Source organism: Hemitrygon akajei, chromosome 4 (assembly GCF_048418815.1).
Source record: "Hemitrygon akajei chromosome 4, sHemAka1.3, whole genome shotgun sequence".
Classification (NCBI taxonomy): Eukaryota; Metazoa; Chordata; class Chondrichthyes; order Myliobatiformes; family Dasyatidae; genus Hemitrygon; species Hemitrygon akajei.
In genome coordinates this window covers 160,643,578-160,661,906 of record NC_133127.1, presented here as the reverse complement: position 1 = coordinate 160,661,906, position 18,329 = coordinate 160,643,578, and the positions used below count along the sequence as shown (strand labels likewise).

Genomic DNA, 18,329 nt, shown 5'->3' with positions numbered 1-18,329 from the left:
CATTACGTCACCGAACCCGAGCCGCCACGTGGGGCCGGGTCTGAGCGCATGCGCGGTCAGTCCGCGCCTCCGTCGTACGTTCTGGTATGGGCGGTTCGGCTCGTTTGTGTCGATGTCTAAGAACACGCTTGTCCTCTAGCAGCAATCAAAAATGCTGGAAACACTCAGTAGATCAGGCACCATCTGTGGAGACCGTACAGAGTTTCAGGTGGATGACTTCTTTCTATTGACGTTGGCTCCTACTCAAAGGTTCAGCTTTAAAATCCTCACCCTTCTCTCAACGCCCCATCGCCGTGGGCTAACGGCCATCCCCAGGGTCTGTTCTCCCTTCTGTGTATGTTAAATCAGTGGAAGTCAATTCCCAGTTAATTACTGTCCATGGGATTTACATGTCACCCAGCAACTTGTGGTCATCTACGTGCAAGCAAAATAATTTTTTAAAACTTTGTGATTTTTATAAGTGACCTGGATGAGGAAGTGGAGGGATGGGTTAGTAAGTTTACTGATGACACAAAGGTTGGAAGTGTTGTGGATAGTGTGGAGGGCTGTCAGAGATTAAAGCGGGACATCACTAGGATGCAGAACTGTGTTGAGAGAAGTAGCAGATGGAGTTCAACCCAGATAAGTGTGAGGTGGTTCATTTTGGTTGGTCAAATATGATGGCAGAATACAGTATTAATGGTAAGACTCTTGGCAGTGTGGAGGATCAGAGGGATCTTGGAGTCCAAGTCCATAGGACACTCAAAGCTGCTGCGCAGGTTGACTCTGTGGTTAAGAAGGCATTGGCCTTCATCAACCATGGGATTGAGTTTAGGAGCCGAGAGGTAATGTATCTATATAGGACCCTGGTCAGACGCCACTTGGAGTACTGTGCTCAGTTCTGGTTACCTCGTAGTGGAAGGATGTGGAAACCATAGAAAGGGTGCAGAGGAGATTTACAAGGATGTTGCCAGGATGGGGAGCATGCCTTATGAGAATAGGGTGGGTGAACTCGGCCTTTTCTCCTTGGAGCGAAAGAGGATGAGAGGTGACCTGAAAAAGGTGTATAAGATGATGAAAGGCATTGATCGTGTGGATAGAGGCTTTTTCCCAGGGCTGAAATGGCTAGTATGAAAGGGCACAGTTTTAAGGTGCTTGGAAGTAGGTACAGGGGAGATGTCAGTAAGTTTTTTACGCAGAGAGTGATCAGTGTGTGGAATGGGCTGCCGGCGATGGTGGTGGAGGCGGATACAATAGGGTCTTTTAAGAGACTCTTGGATAGGTACATGGAGTTTAGGAAAAATTAGAGGGCTATTGGTAACCCTAGGTAATTTCTAAAGTAAGTACATGCTCAGCACAGCATTGTGGGCCAAAGGGCCTATATTGTGCTGTAGGTTTTCTATGTTTCTGACCAGTAAGGACCCTCCCCAGGTTAATGTGCTGTCAAACGTTCTGTAGCATCTAGAATCTTTTAAAAGGTTTTAACATTTCTACATTTAATTGGAAAACTAACTCATTTAATAACAATTAAAGCATTGAATTTATTTGAATAACTAACTTAAAAAACTGTGCAGCATAAGTCCATGATATACTGTAAGTGGCTGAACCAGTAGGGTTGGATATGGTTCATAACTGGCACCTCAGTTCTATAGGAGTCATAGCTAGCACATCTGGTACAGTTACATTCATTTGAGTAGGGTCACCAATATTCATTTTCTTTGTTTCAATAAATATTTGTGTTTTCAGTCAATTACTTTTAGGTTCATATGCTTTTAAATAAATTTATAATTTTCTTCTTATCTGGGTCTACTGGCCCTTGCAGAATGGCCGTAGTAGCAGTGTAGAATATAGCACAGAACAGCACAGGAACAGGCCTTTCAGCCCACAGTGTTGTGCCAAACTAATTAAGATGCTAATTAAACTAATCTCTTATGCACACACATTGTATGTCCCTCCATTCTCTGCATATTCATGTGCATATCTTAGAGGCTCTTAAATGCCTCTATCAAAGTTGAAGGTTGAAGTTCAAAGTAAATTTATTAAAGGTCGCCATGTACAACCGTGAGATTCATTTTCTTGTGGGCATTCACAGTAAGCACAAGAAACACAACAGAATCAATGAAAGACCACGCTCAATAGTCTACGTGCAAAAGATACCAAACTGCAAATACAAAAAGAAAAGAAGAAACAATAATAATAAATAAATAAACAATAAACATCAAGAACCTGAGGTGAAGAGTCCTTAAAAGTGAGCTTATATGTTGTGGGAATCATTCAATGATTGGGTGAGTGAAGTTATTCCCTTTGGTTCAAGAGCCTGATGGTTGAGGGGTAAAAACTGTTCCCGAACCTGGTGGTGTGGCTCCTGATGGCAGCAGTGAGAAAAGATCATGGCCTGCATGGTGGTTGCTGCTTTCAAGCAACAACACTCCTTGTAGATGAGCTCAGTGGTGGGAAGGGCTTTACCCATGGTAGATTGGGTGATATCTACTACTTTTTGTAAGCTTTTCCATACCAGGCCATGGTGTAACCAGTCAACATACTCTCCACCACACATCTATAGAAGTTTGTTAAAGTTTTAAATGACGTGTTGAATCTTCGCAAACTTCTAAGAATTGCTTTCTTTGTAATGGCATGTACGTGCTGGACTGAAGACAGATCCTCTGAGAAGATAACACTGAAGAATTTAAAGTTACTGACGCATTCCACCTCTGATCCCCTGATGGGGATTGGCTCATGGACCTCGTGTTTCCTTCTCTTTCAATATGCTGATTTGTCACCACACTTGATTCAGCCAACAACAGTGGTGTTTCAGCATCTTAAGTATGGCATTGGAGCTGTGCTTAACCACACAGTCATAAGTATAAAGTTAGTAGAGCAAGGGCTAAGCACACAGCCTTGTGATGTGCCTGTGCTGATGGAGATTATAGAGGAGATGTTGTTGCCAATGTGAACTGATTAGGGTCCGCAAGTGAGGAAATCAAGGATCCAGCTGCTCAAGGAGATATTGAGGCCAAAATCGTGGAGCTTATTGATTAGTTTTGCAGGGATGATAGTATTAAATGCTGAGCTGTAGTCAATGAAGAGCATCCTGATGTATGTATTTTTGCTGTCCAGATGTTCCAAGGTTAAGTGAAGAGCCAATGAAATGGCATCTGCTGTGGACCTGTTGTGACGATAGGCAAATCGAAGTGGATCCAAGTTGCTTCTTGGGTAGGAGTAGATATATTTCATCACCAAACTCTCAAAAGTGGATGTAAGTGCTACTGGACGATAGTCATTGAGGCAAGTTACCACATTTTTCTTTGGCACTTGTATAATTAAAGCAGGTAGCTATCTTACACTGCCAAAGCAAGAGTTTAAAGATACTGGTGAACACTCCAGCCAGTAGATCAGCACAGGTCTTTAGTACTTGGCTGGGTACCCTGTCTGGGACAGATGTTTTCTTGGGTTCACCCTCCTGAAGGACACTCACGTCCACCTCAGAGACTGAAATCACAGGGTCATTGGGGGCAGTGGAAGCTTGTGAAGGTTCCATGTTTTGATGGTCAAAGCAGGCATAAAAGGCATTGAGCTCTTTGTTTGGTGAAGCCTCGATGTCATCCATGTCCCTTGGTTTACAAAACAAAGGAGCTGGTTGTGGACTATGGGAGGAATGGAGACCCTATTGACATCAATGGATCTGGGTTTGAGCGAGTGAGCAGCTTTAAGTTCCTCGGCATAAACATCACCAAGGATTTCACATGGTCTGTACATATCGGCTGTGTGGTGAAAAAGACATAACAGCCTCTTTCACTTCAGACGATTGAAGAAGTTTGTTATGGGTCCCCAAATCCTAAGAACTTTCTACAGGGGCAAAGTTGAGAGCATCCTGACTGGCTGCATCACTGCCTGGTATGGGAACTGTACCTCCCTCAATCGCAGGACTCTGCAGAGAGTGGTGTGGACAGCCCAGCACATCTGTAGATGTGAACTTTTCATATTCAGGACATTTACAAATACAGGTGTGTAAAAAGGGCCCGAAGGATCATTGGGGACCCGAGTCACCCCAACCACAAACTGTTCCAGCTGCTACCATCTGGGAAATGGTACCGCAGCATAAAAGCCAGGACCAACAGACTCCGGGACAGCTTCTTCCACCAGGCTGTCAGACTGATTAATTCATGCTGATACAATTGTATTTCGATGTTATATTGATTGTCCTGTTGTACATTCTATTTATTATAAATTACAATGTAATGTGCACATGGCACATTTAGATGGAAATGTAAAAGATTTTTACTCCTCATGTATATGAAGGATGTAAGTAATAAAAGACAATTCAATTCACTTTGTAGGAGCTGAGAACATTCTAGCCCTGCCACTGCTGTTAAACATCCTTCAGTGATTCAATTTTGATCTTGAATTGCCACTTCACATTTGAAATAATTTTCCGAAGATTTTACATGGATCTTTTGTATTTTCCTTGGTCGCCGGACCTGAATGCCACTGATCTGACCCTCAGCATATTGCAGATCTCATGGTTCATCCAGGGCTTCTTACTGGGAAAAACTCTGAATGATTTTGTGGGGGCACAATCATCTACAGCTGTTTTTATATTATATCTGCTTCCACCACCCCTGGTTTTGCATTCCAGATACCCAATACTCTCTGGGTAAAAAAAATTCTCTGAACTTCCCACCTCTCAACTTAAATGCCCTCTTGAGTTAGATATTTTGACCCTGAGAACAAGATATCTGCTATCTATGCATCTCACAATTTTATAAATGTCTATTAGGTTTCTCCTCAGTCTCTGCTATTTAACAGAAAACAACCCTAATTTGTCCAACCTCTCCTATAGCATCTAGCACCTAATTCAGTCAGCGTATTGGTAAATAATTTCTGCGCCCTCTCTTCCTACAGTGGGGTGACTAGAACTGAATGTAATACTCCAGGTGCATCTAACCAGAGTTGTAAAAAGCTACAATATAACTTCTTGACTCTTGACCTCAATGCCATGACTAATAAAAGCAAACATCCCATATGCATTCTTTACCACACTATGAACATGTATAACGACTTTCAGTGAGAGATAGACTTTGACTCCAAGACCCCTCAGTAAGTAAATATTGTTACGAAGTGCAATGACGCACTCTTACCCAGATTAAACTCCATCTGCAATTTCTCCGCTAATATCCATAACAGATCAAATATCCTGCTGTATCCTTTTGCAATCTTCTACACCATCCACAACACCATCAATCTTCAGAATCAGGTTTAATATCACCGGCATATGTCATGAAATTTGTTGTTATGTGGCAGCAGTTCAAAAAATGGTAGTGAGATAGTGTTCACGGCTTCAATATCCATTCAGAAATCTGATGGTAGAGAGGCAAAAGCTGTTCCTGAATTGTTGAGTGTGTGCCTTCAGGCTCCTGTACCTCCTTCTTAATGGTAGCAATGAGAAGAGGGCATGTTCTGGGTGATGGTGCTCCTTAAAGATGGATGCCACCTTTTAGAGGCATCACTCCTTGAAGATGTTCTTGATGCCGGTGAGGCTAATGCCCATGATGGAGTTGACTGAGTTCACAACTTTCTGCAGTTTATTTTGATCCTGTGCCTGCCCCCCGCCCCCATACCAGATGGTTATGCAGCCAGTTAGAATGCTCTCTACAGTACATCTGTAGAAATTTGCGAGTGTCTTTGGTGACAACCAAATGTCCTCAAACTCCCAAAGAAATATAGCTGCTGTCATGCCTTCTCTGTAACTGCATCAATATGTTAGACCCAGGGTAGATCCTCAGAGATGTTGACACCCAGAAACTTAAAATTGCTCACTCTTTCCACGTCTGATCCCTGGATCCCTGGTGGACTGGGGTGTATTCCCTTGTCTTACCCCTTCTGAAGATGAAGGTGGAGATGTAATATCTGATCCACACAGACTGTGGTCCTCCAATGAGGAAGTCAAGGATCCAGTTGTGGACGGAGGTACAGAACCACAGGTTTTGGAGCTTTTTGATCAGAACTGTAGTCAACAAACAGCAGCCTGACATAAGGATTAGTATTATCCAGGTGATCCAGGGCTGCATGAAGAGTCAAGGAAATAAGATCTGCTGTAGACCTATTGTGGTGAAAGGCAAATCGCAGTGGGCCCAGGTCCCTGCTGCGACTGGAGTTAATTCTAGCCATAACCAACCTTTCAAGCACTTCATCACCATATATGTGAATGCTACTGGATGATAGTCATTAAGGGAGCTCACCCTGCTCTTCTTGGACACTGGTATAATTGTTGCCCTTTTGAAGTAGCTGGGAACTTCTGACTGTAACAATGAGAAATTGAAAGTGTTTTTGAATACACCCACCAGTTGGCTGGCACAGGTTTTCAGAGCCCTATCAGGTACCCCATCAGGGCTTGTCGTCTTGCAAGGGTTCACCCTCTTGAAAGACGATCTGTCATCCATGAACTTCCACACCTAACCATTCACACTTTTATCCAAATTATTTGAATATATCTCAAACAGCAATGGTCCCAGTTTGGATTACATTAGAACACCACTAGTCACAGACTTCCACCCTGAATAAATCACATTAACCAATATCCTCTGTTTTCTATGGGCAAGACAATTTTGAATCCAGTCAAGTCATTGTGGATCTTGCATCTTATTCTTCAGGACGAGCTCACAGTGTGAAACCTTGTCAAATGCTTTACTAGAATCCATGTAAACAACATCTATTGCTTTGCCATCACATAAATAAAACTGCAAAGAAAGCACAACTGCACCTCAATTTCCTCAGGCGTCTACGGAGATTCAGCGTGTCATCAAAAACCTTGGCAAACTTCCCTAGGTAAGTAGTGGAAAGTGTACTGACTGGCTGCATTACGGTCTGGTATGGGAACACCAATGCCTTTGAGTGATAAACCCTACCAAATGTGGTAGATTCTGCCCAGTACATCACAGGTAAAACCCTCCCAACCATTGAGCACATCTACATGAAATGTTGCTGTAGAAAAGCTGCATCCATCATCAAAGGTCCTCTCCACCCAGGCCATACTCTTTTCTTACTGCTGCCATCGAGTAGAAGGTACAAACACCTCAGGGCTCACATCACCAAGTTCAAGAACAGTTCCTACCCCTCAACCATCAGGCTATTGAACAAAAGGGGATAACTACACTCATTCTATTTCTAGTGTTCCCACAACCAATGGTCTCACATGCAGGACTCTTTATCTTGTTAGTTCATGCTCGTTTTTTATTGCTGTTTATTTATATTTGCATTTGCACAGTTTGATGTTCATTAATCCTGTTTACAGTTACTGTTCTATAGATTTGCTAAGTATGCCCGCAGAAAAAGAATCTCAGGATCGTGTGTGGTGACACATATGCACTCTGATAATAAATTTTACTTTGTGAACTTTGAACCATTAATAAGGCATGCCTTCCCCCATAAAATTCCATGCTGGCTGTCCCCAAATGCTTATATCCCTAAGAATCCTCTCCAACAGCTTCTCTACCACTGACACTAGACTTGCCAGACAATAGATTTCAGGATTATCCCTATTTCCCTTTTGAATAATGGAACAACATTAGCTACTTGCCAGTACTCATGCCTGTGGATAGGGAGGACCCAGCAATCCCATTTCTTGTCTCTCAATTAACATTAGGCCTTGGGTACTTATCCACCTTAACTTTTTCCAAGAGGTGCAAGATGACCATTTTCTTTTTCTCAAAATGCCCCAGTAGATGTGCATACTCCACACTGATTTCACTATCCTCCATGTCCTTTTCCTTGGTAAGTACCGTCGCAAAATACTCATTAGGACCTCACTCACATCCTCTGCCTCCAAGCATATGCTCCCTCTTTTCGCCTTGAGTGTTTCTACCTTATACCAAGTTATTCTATTGCTCTTGATGTATGTATAGAAAGGCTACCTAAACATAATTGCCAAGATCTTTTCATGGCCTTTTGGGGATCTTTCTTCTTGAATTATTTTCTTGCATTATTATAAACCTCAAGGGCTCAAGTTTTACATACACTTCATTTTTCTTCCTAACTAAATTCACCGTATCTCTTGTCACCTAAGGTTCCCCTATTTTATATTTCCTGTCCTTCGTTCTTATTGAAACATACCTGTCCTATACTCTGTGCAGTTGGTCTTTAAACACCCTCAAAATGTTAGATGTGGTCTTGCCCAAAAACGGCTGTTTCCAATTAACGCTCCCTAGTTATAACCATATAACAATCACAGCACGGAAACAGGCCATTCCGGCTCTCCTAGTCCGTGCCGAACTCTTAATCTCTCCTAGTCCCACCTACCCGCACTCAGCCCATAACCCTCCACTCCTTTCCTGTCCATATACCTATCCAATTTTACCTTAAATGACACAACTGAACTGGCCTCTACTACTTCTACAGGAAGCTCATTCCACACAGCTATCACTCTCTGAGTAAAGAAATACCCCCTCGTGTTACCCTTAAACTTTTGCCCCCTAACTCTCAAATCACGTCCTCTCGTTTGAATCTCCCCTACTCTCAATGGAAACAGCCTATTCACGTCAACTCTATCTATCCCTCTCAACATTTTAAATACCTCGATCAAATCCCCCCTCAACCTTCTACGCTCCAATGATTAGAGACCTAACTTGTTCAACCTTTCTCTGTAACTTAAGTGCTGAAACCCAGGTAACATCCTAGTAAATCGTCTCTGCACTCTCTCTAATCTAGTTCCTGCCTAATAGTCTTGTAATTTGTCTTAATGCAATTTAAAACTCTCTTTCAAGGTCACACTTATATATTCCTTAAAGCTGAAAGAATTTTGATCACTACTTCTTCAATGTTCTCCCATTGAAGGGTCAATCACTTGGACTGGCTCATTTCTCAACATGAGCTCCAGTATGGCCCTTCTAGGTAATCTATCTACTGTATGCAATGATTTAAAGAACCAGCTTGGATGTACCTAACATAATCTGCCCCATCTAAACCTCTTGCACTGAGGAGTTCCCACTCTATATTGAGGAAGTTGGAGTTACCCACAACAACAACCCTGTTGTTTTTGCAAGACCTTGGGAGGTACATTGATGCACATATTAATGTGGGTATAGGACTATCACGGGCAGCAAGTGCCGGGATCAGTGCAAACCAATTTGTCAGAAAAAAATGCTCACAGGGTATTACCAGAAAGATATCTATATTCCAGGAGTTAAATAATGAGAAAGGATACACAATTTCAGGTTTAATTCCTCATAATTTAGAATTTACATGGTGATTGAATGCAGTTTTCCATTTATCAGTTCTGGTGGACAACTCTATTACTTGTTGGGAGTGTTCGGAGTTCAGAGTTCAATTCTGGCACAACCTGTAAGGAGTTTCTACGATCTCCCTATGAACTGAATGGGTTTTCTCTGGGTATTCCAGTTTCCTCCTACAGGTCCAAAGACGTGCAGGTTAGTTGGTGAATTGGTCATTGTAAACCGCTCTGTGATTAGGCTAGTGTTAAATAGGTGGGTTACTGGGTGATGTGGCTCATTGGGCCGGAAGGGCCTGTTCCATGCAGTATCTCAAAATAAGTAAATAATAACACAAACAAGAACATACTGGAGAAGTTCAGGGTATCTATTATAGAAGGCTACAGAGACTGTGAGTGCACGTATTGATTATTCAAGATTCCTGACATTATAGAGAAGTACCAGCAATTTGGAAGGCAGAAAATGTAATTGCTGTGAAAGGTGAAAAAAAAGGATCAATAAATTATTTGAACTGTCATCAATTGTCAGCAAATTGCTTGAATCCAACAATATAAATGCAAGATTTTGTTTCACACCTAGGAACTATCTCAACCTGCATCCCAAACTTGGTGACATTCCTGCTTGCTCTATACTCACTCTGATAATATCCAGCTCTAGTGGCAGTATTTAAAACCTTTACCTTTTAATTCAATTGCCAAGGGGCATTTGCAGATTTCCCATACACAGGCACATTTATTCAAGATATATGATACTCACTTTGTGATTTTGTGAGAATCCTGACAGGCACTTATCATATTGTCAGGATTACCTTGAACCACCATTGAATACAGTTACAATCACTGCCACAAAAATCAGTTTCCATCATCAAAAAAGCCCAAATTCCAGGCCATGCACTCTTCTCACTACTAACCACCGGACAGGAGGTACAGAAGCTTTAAGTCCCACACACCCTGGTTTAGGAGCAATTATTACCCTACTACATTCAGGCCCCTGAAGTGGTGCGGATAACTTAATTCACCACTTCTCTTGAATTAATTCTACACCTATGTACTCACTCCCAAGGACTCTTTACAACTCATGTTGCCAATATCATTTTTATTTACACAATTTGTCTTCTTTTGCATTTGATTGTCAGTCTTTGTCTATGCACAGCTTTTCATAAAATTCTGTCATATTTCTTTTTCCCTATAAATGCCTGCATGAAAATGAATCTCAAGATAGTACATGGCAATAAGTATATATTTTGATAATAAATTCGCTTTGAACTTTGAAATTTACTTTGAATTTTGCAATAGTTACAAAGGATTTTTTTTCAACTTGTCCGCAGGGATTGATACTCCAGTTGTGGTTCACTGCCGCCATCTAGTGTTTGACTTCAGCATTTTGTTAAACTTGGTAATTAACAATAGAAGTTGAGACACTAAATTTAATCATGAAGCCAATGTAACTTTTACATCAAGCTAAAATTTTATTTATTTTTATTGATACAAATAATAAAATTACATTTCTTGTAACAGGTCTTATCCTGGATGACCAATTTTGTCCTTTACAAATTTTTTTATTTCACCACAAAGAGCAGAAAAAGCCTTTTGCCAAAATGATAAAATAGTATTTATTATTTGCTTTTGCTAAATAATTTAATTATGTACAATTGAAAGCACGCTCTTATGCATATCTTTTTGAGATAATTTTGTTGTGCTGTGACTTCCTTTTGTTTGAGTTCACATTTTTATTACTGTCATCTGCTTTTCTTGTTCATAGAGTTAAAAATGAAGCCTCCTTGCAAATATCAGGAAGGAAGAGTTAAGCAGGGTGACACTGTATCAGGTACTAAAGTGTTTGCTGATAGGATGAAAATGTTGTACTAAGAAAAGTATGGATTTGTTTAGTGCACTGATCAGTGTGGAGCATTACAACAGTAACTAACAACAAAAAGTAATTGATTTTAAAATGTTTTGGACTATCTTGAGACAATGAGAATTGTGTAAATATTATTTCAGTTTTAACTCATACTAGCGTGGCTCAGACGTTCCATGTATACCCAGATTGGCCAAGGGAGATAAAAACGAGACAGCAGGTGTTGGATTCTGGAGGCCTGATACAGGGTGTCGACATGAAGTGTTGCCTCCACAGATGCTGCTTGACCCACTGAGTTCACCCAGTAGTTTGATTTTGCTTTGGTTCCTTCAACACATTATGCAAATATGTTCTGGGATTTTTTTTTGCATTAACCGAGTATAGTTCCACTCAATAGCAAAAGTTATTTTTAAATTCGAGATATACTGCTTAATAAATATCATTGTGTAAGATCACAGCAGTTAAGTTATTCAACTAGTAATCCAAAGGCCTGGACTGATTGTCCAGGAAACTGAGTTCAGATGCCACCCTGGCATCTGTGAAAGTTAAATGCAGTTAATAATATGGAATTTACAAAATATTAATGAGGCAGTTGTCCTGGGAGCTTTTAACATATTAACATGGGCAAGAAAAACTCCCCCTGATTACTACCTGGCTTCCTTTTTCAACTGATGAACAAACTTGGGAAGGAACTCTAAAGATAGAAAGAGAACAGAATGACTCTGGCTGCAATATACCTGTGACCACAATGTGGAGTGCCTAGTGGCAGCTATTTGGATGGAGCTGGCCAAGTCCTGTGGGACATAGTTGTCAGAATGTGTTTGTGGCAAGTGAGGAGTGAATAAACATGCAGAATAAATCTACTTCATCTATAAGTCGATTGGTGAAAGGGATAAAGAGCAGGAGAAGGGGGAATCTAATAGGAGAGGGTAGAAGACCATGGAAGAAAGGGAAGAAGGAGGAGCACCAGAGGGAACTGATGGCAGGTAAGGAGATAAGGTGAAGGTAGGGGGACAATTGCCAAAAGTTTGAGAAATTAATGTTCATGCCACCAAGGCTACCCTTGGAGGCTACCCAGATGGAATATAAGATGTTGCTCCTCCAGCCTGAATGTGGCCTCATTGCTGCAGTAGAGGAGGCCATGGACTGACATGTCGGCTTGAAAATGGGAAGTAGAATTGAAATAGGTGGCCACTGGGAGATCCTAATCTACTTCAGGTTTCACCAATATACAGGAGGCACTAGATACAGTGGATGACCCCAACTGACTCACAGGTGAAGTGTCAGCTTGCCTGGAAGGACTGTGTGGGACCCTGAATAGAAGTGAGGGAGGAGGTGTCAGAGCAGTTTGAGCACTTGTTCCACTTGCAAGGATAAATACCAGGAGGAAGATTAGTGGGGAGAGATGAATGGACAGGGGAGTTGCGTAGGGAGCAATCCCTGTGGAAAGCGGAAAGTGGGGGAGGGAAGGATGTGCTTGATGGTGGGATCCTTTTGAAGACGGCGGAAGTTACAGAGAATTATGTGCTGGATGCAGAGACTACTGGGCTGATAGATGAGGACAAGGAACCCTATCCCTGGTGGGGTGGCGGGAGGATAGAGTGAGGATAGAAACGCGCAAAAATGAGGAAAGGGTAAGGGTGAGGACAGTGTTGATGGTGGAAAAAGGAAAAGTCTCATCCTGAGAGCAGATGCGGTGGAGACAGAGGAATTGAGAGAAGGGGATGGCATTTTTACAAGTGACAGGGTAGGAAGAGATATAGTCCAAATAAGTCTGAGAATCAGAGTTTTTTTTAAAGATATCAGTAGATAAACTATCTCCAGAAATAGAGACAGGGAGATCAAGAAAGGAAAGAGAGGTGTCAGAAATTTAAAATATATTGCTAATCCTTCATTATTGCTTGGTCTAAATCCTGGAAATTTCACTTCAAGAACCTCATGGAAGTACCTTCTCCGGAAATACAACAGTTCAAAAAGTGGCTCGTCACCACTTTCTCGAAGGCATGTACGGATGAGCAATAAATCCTGCTCATCCCAGCAATTCCCATGACCCAGAAACCGAAGAAAAATAATCTCATATAGTGTTTTTGAATCCCATCTATTAATTGTGTTTATTTCTTCATTATAATCTGAATTGGGGAAATATATTAGTAATAAGCAGCTACATCAACATTTCTACAGAAGTACTTTATGATCAATGTTTTTCAAATATTACTGAACGAGAATATACCCAGAACAGATTCTACCAGACTTAGACAATTGCTTACAGTTTCTCTGCTCTGCAAATTGTGTTGTTAAATTTTGAACTGACAGAGCTATCTACTGGCCAGTGTTAGTATTATTCAGTTGTTAGTTCTGTGGTGTAGGGTGATTTATAGCACTATTAATACGCTCTTTATTATTGCTGAGTTGATCATATCAATTAACAGTTTAAATCACACACAAGCATTCTCTACTCTTGTAGTTATTTAAAACCCATAGTACAAGTCATCTTGAAAGAGGTCATCCATCAATGAATAATGTTCAGTTTATTAGCTAGCTTATTAGACATATCAACCTGATAAATAGATTTTGATCAAAGCTGTGGTTTATTCTTCTGCAATGGAAAGTGCAGTTTAGCTACAAGAGATTCATAACCTTATTGAAAAAACACACAAAAACGGTGTACCATGTATACAGGAATCTGAAATAAAAACAATACCCCCAGTGCACCTTGACTTTATTGCAGTAAGACCTGGTTTATGTTTAACAGCAGTATACAATGATAAGTAGAATAAGCAGGAAGTAACATATCCCCTATGTTGTATGTAGCTACAATATCGGTAAATAAAATACTGGCAAATCATTAAACATCCCAGAAACAATGACAACTTTAAATAGCATCAAATAACTAGGTTAGGCAGCATTGCCATTTCAATCTAATGACAATGAGGAATGATGAGTGCACTCTGTCTCAAATACTGAAATGGCCATTGCTCAGTTTATCTTACTGGCATTAAATTATCACATCAAGGGAGTTTTGATTTTAGAGCTCATTCAAAAAAAGCTGTGTTAATATTGGCTCAATGGAAGTTCACTAGACTGAGCTTATCAACTTTTATTTGGTGAGCGTATTAAAGTATGAAACTGGATTAACTGGTGAATTTGAAATAAACTCTGATGTTGAAGAGATGAGCCAATCTGAGTATACAATAGCCTCCTCGCATTCCCATGATCCTAAGTCTCTTGCAGAGCTAGGTGAAGCATATCACGTGAGATGGCAATGATTTACATGAAAGCAACACAAATATTTCAAATCTGAAATAAAATGACAAAAATGCAAGTTATTTGGTATCCAAAAGAAAAAAATCTTTCTTGACTTCATCAAGATTGTATTATTACTATCCTCTGATTCTGTGCTTGATACATATTTTTTGGTATTGGAAGCTGTTCACTTCTTGCATTATGTTGTCAGGATCAGTGATTTAGCTGTGAATAAGCTATTATAGGGCCCCACGTTAGCATTGTGGTTAGCTTGCTGCTATTACAGCTCTGGGCATCAGAGTTCGGTGTTCAGTTCCGCGTCCTCTGTAAGAAAGTTTGTTTGTTGCTTCTGTGGGTTTCCACCAGGTGCTCCTGTTTCCTCCCACAGTCCAAAGACATACCAGTTAGTAGGTTAATGGGTCATTGTAAATTGTCCCATGATTAGGCTAGGACTAAATCAGTGGGTTGTTGGGTGGCATGGCTAAAGGGCTGGAAGGGCCTGTTTTGTACTGTATCTCTAAAATAAAAATCTGAAAAATACAAAGTTCATTCATAGGAAGGATAGAAAGTGGAGGCGTCAGTAATTTTTACTTGTAATGAGTAAAAAGCGCAAAAAAAGCTTGCATGCAATTCTCACAATGATGCAGTCCAAGAGTCCAATAAATCAAAATAACCCTTTTTTTAACCTGAGGATAGCATCATCTCCTCTATACATCCCTGCTCTCCATCACCACCACTGCATAGCACATAGGCCAAGAGTACCTGAGTAACACATAAAAACACCATTCTGACAATTTATTATAAAAATGAAGGTTTACATGGGTTAATGAGGAATTGATTCACCAAGAGTGCTGGAGTTATCCCTGTGGCTATTCACTTTTAGTTTATCAGGAAAGCCGCATCAGGAACCAGCCAATGAATGAAACAATTACCAACCGAGGGCACGTGATGAATGTGAGCTTTCTGTATTGACTTTGAAATCCTAAAGGAATTAGATTTCCCGGTCAAATAGATGTAAAGATACTTTATTCTGACAAGAAGCTTAGAATTATTGAGTCCTTTTTACAGGTTTTAAAGGAATCCATCTCAGAAAGTATTGTAAACTTGAAAGGATTTATCAAAGTCAATTTTTAATTACTACTCTTAACTTTTGATCAGGTTGTTACATTCCTCTAAAGCACACACAAAAGAGGCATTCCAGTGTAATTTGTGTTCTTATCTGTAACATAAAAGTGAAAGTTTGGAGCACTGAACTTTTAAAAATAACTGTGTGGAGTGTAACTCAGCAAGGTATCGGAATCAGTATATTACAGGTATTTTATTTTCTATTTTGGGTGCGGTTCTGTGTTTGCCATAGGAGGTGACTTGCAAGCTGCAGATGCTAATTCACAGTACGAATAGACACGCACATTGGCCACATGGTTGCCTGCATCATTTAGTTGTTGAATCAAGCAGAGTAAAAGTTAGATTGGAATAATTTGGTAAAAGACGGACGTTGACTGTCAGTAAATTTCTCCTTGTATAAATCTCTACAAAGTGTGTACGTATCAATAGCTCTTCAAGGATTGTATGATTTTTTATCTAATAACAAGCCTTTATCAAACTTGGGTTGCAATGACTCACCATCACAGTATTTGAAAATTCATTATTCTATGTCACATTACACCAAATAATGCAGAATCTGTGTGCACATATTTCTTGTGCAATACATTTTTTTCAAAAATTTCACTTTAAAACCCTTCCTTCTGGGAATATTTTTTTAACAGCATTAAAAGATATAACAGTAAACAAGTGAGTTGATGCAGGAATTAGTGCTGGAGCTCCAGCTGTTCACAAGCTAATTAATAACCTGGAAGAGGGTAATTTATCCCATGTTTGCTGATAATACAAAGTTGAATGGCAGTCTGAGCTGTGAGGACCATGCAGAGAGACTTCAGACAGGTAGATGGGTTAAATGAAAAGGCAAGAACATGGTAAATACATCATAATGTAGAGAAGTGGTAGAAGAGCAAGATATTTTTAAATGGTAAGAAAGCAAAAGGAGCTGCTTTTCAGAGGGACTTGGAGATCCTTGTATACCGATCAAATAAAGTTTATCCAAAAGTACAACTAACATTTAGGAAAGCAATGGTGATTTATCCTTTATTACATAAGGACTTGAGTACCATGGTGGAAATATCTTGTTTCAATTATACAGAACCCAAAATGAGACCACACCTATAGTACCACACAGATCTTATCTCCCCTCCTAAGGAAAAAGATAGGAATGTTGGGAATACAATAAAATATCATCTGATTAGTTCTTGATATACATATTGGTCATATTAGCAGACAAACTTGGTCTTTTCTCTCTAGTATTTAAGAGAATTAGACTTGTTTTTTTATTGAAACATACAAAATTCCTATAGCATTTGGAAGGATAGATATGAAATTGACATTTTCTGTAATGAGCTCTTCAGGCCAGTGCAGGGAGCCAGAGAGTGTTGGGCTCTGAGGTTTCTAGATAGATACTTTATTGATCCCAAAGGAAATTATAGTGTCACGGTAGCATTACAAATTGTAATATTTACAAATTTGCAAATATTAAAGAGAAGTAAGAAGGAATAAAAAATAAGTTACCTCAAACAGTCTAACAGGACTGGTCATCATTTCCCTGGCTATAATTGAGCCTAATGGCTGAGGGCAAGGATGATCTCATATAGCGCTCTTTGGAGCAGCACATTTGTCTTAGTACATTGCTGAACAGAGCAAGGTGGCATGCAGAGGGTGAGAAACATTGTCCAGAATTGCCAGGGTTTTCTGTAGGGTCCTTTGTTCTACCACAGCCTCCAGTGTGTCCAGTTTGACTCCTATAACAGAGCCAGCCTTTCTCATCTATTTATTGAGCCTGTTGGCATCACCCGTGGTAATACCTTTGCCCCAGCACCGCACCATGCAGAAGATTGTACTGGCGACAACTAACTGGCAGAACATGTGAAGAAAAGGCCTGCATACTCCAAAGGTCCTCAGGAAGTAGAGGCAACTCTAGCCCTTCTTGTACACAGCCTCTGTGTTGGTCTCCACTTGAATCTGGAGCACCTTAATTGGTTAATTGTGGTTTAATTACATTGGTTAATTGCAGTATTCAACCTTGTTAAGTTTATTCCGATCGGCTTGGAGCTTCCGGGTCACCAATGCTATTTAAGCAGATGCTTTTTAGTACTCATCATCGGGTCTTAGTTTTGAAATTGTTTGCATCTCACAGTATTGCTTGGTCAAACAACCAATGTTCTGTTGCAATGCATATGTATGAGAACGTGTAAAGAAATGGTGGATGGAATAAGAGTAGGGAGTGTATATGATCATGCACTTTGTTAGAAGGAATAAAGATTATTTGCAGAACAGGAAGCAAATTCAGAAATTGGTGGTGCAAATGGACTTGGGAGTCCAAGTGCAGGTTAACTTACAGGTTGAGCCAGTGATAAGGAAGGCAAATGCAATGTTAACATTTGTTTCAAGAGGACTAGAATATAAAAGGATGTAATGCTGAGGTTTTATAAGGCATTAGTCTGATCACATTTGGAGTATTGTGTTTGGGGTATCATACCTAAGAGAGATGTGCTAACATTGCAGAGGGTCCAGAGGATGATTCCAGAAATATAAGTTGACATGTGAAGAGCGTTTGTTGGCTCTGGGCCTGTATTCACTGGAGTTTAGAAGAATGAGGGGTGATCTTATTGAAATCTAGTGAATACTGAAAGACCTAGATAAAGTGGGCACGGAGAGGATGTTTCCAATAGTGGGAGACTCTAGAACCAGAAGCCATAGCCACAGAATAGAAAGACAGGAATGAGGAGAAATTTCTTTAGCTAGAGGGTGGTGAATCTGTGAAATTCATTGCTACAGACGACTGTGGAGGCCAAGTCATTGGATATATTTAAAGTGGAGTTTGATAGGTTCTTGATTAGAAAAAACATCAAAGGTTATGGTGAAAAGGCAGGAGAATGGTGTAAGAGAAAATAAATCAGCTATAATTGAGTGGCAGAG

The 18,329-nt window shown here is 40.3% G+C and overlaps 1 long non-coding RNA gene across 1 annotated transcript in view; it reads left to right on the top strand.

Moving 5' to 3' along the window:
* The first annotated feature begins 86 nt into the window (after positions 1 to 86).
* LOC140726866 (uncharacterized) overlaps positions 87 to 18,329 on the top strand; it is a 65,503-nt gene continuing 47,260 nt past the window's right edge. Inside the window, exons 1-2 of the long non-coding RNA XR_012098746.1 lie at positions 87 to 208; positions 10,965 to 11,030. This is a non-coding gene — a long non-coding RNA (uncharacterized lncRNA). The remainder of the gene's footprint in view (positions 209 to 10,964; positions 11,031 to 18,329) is intronic.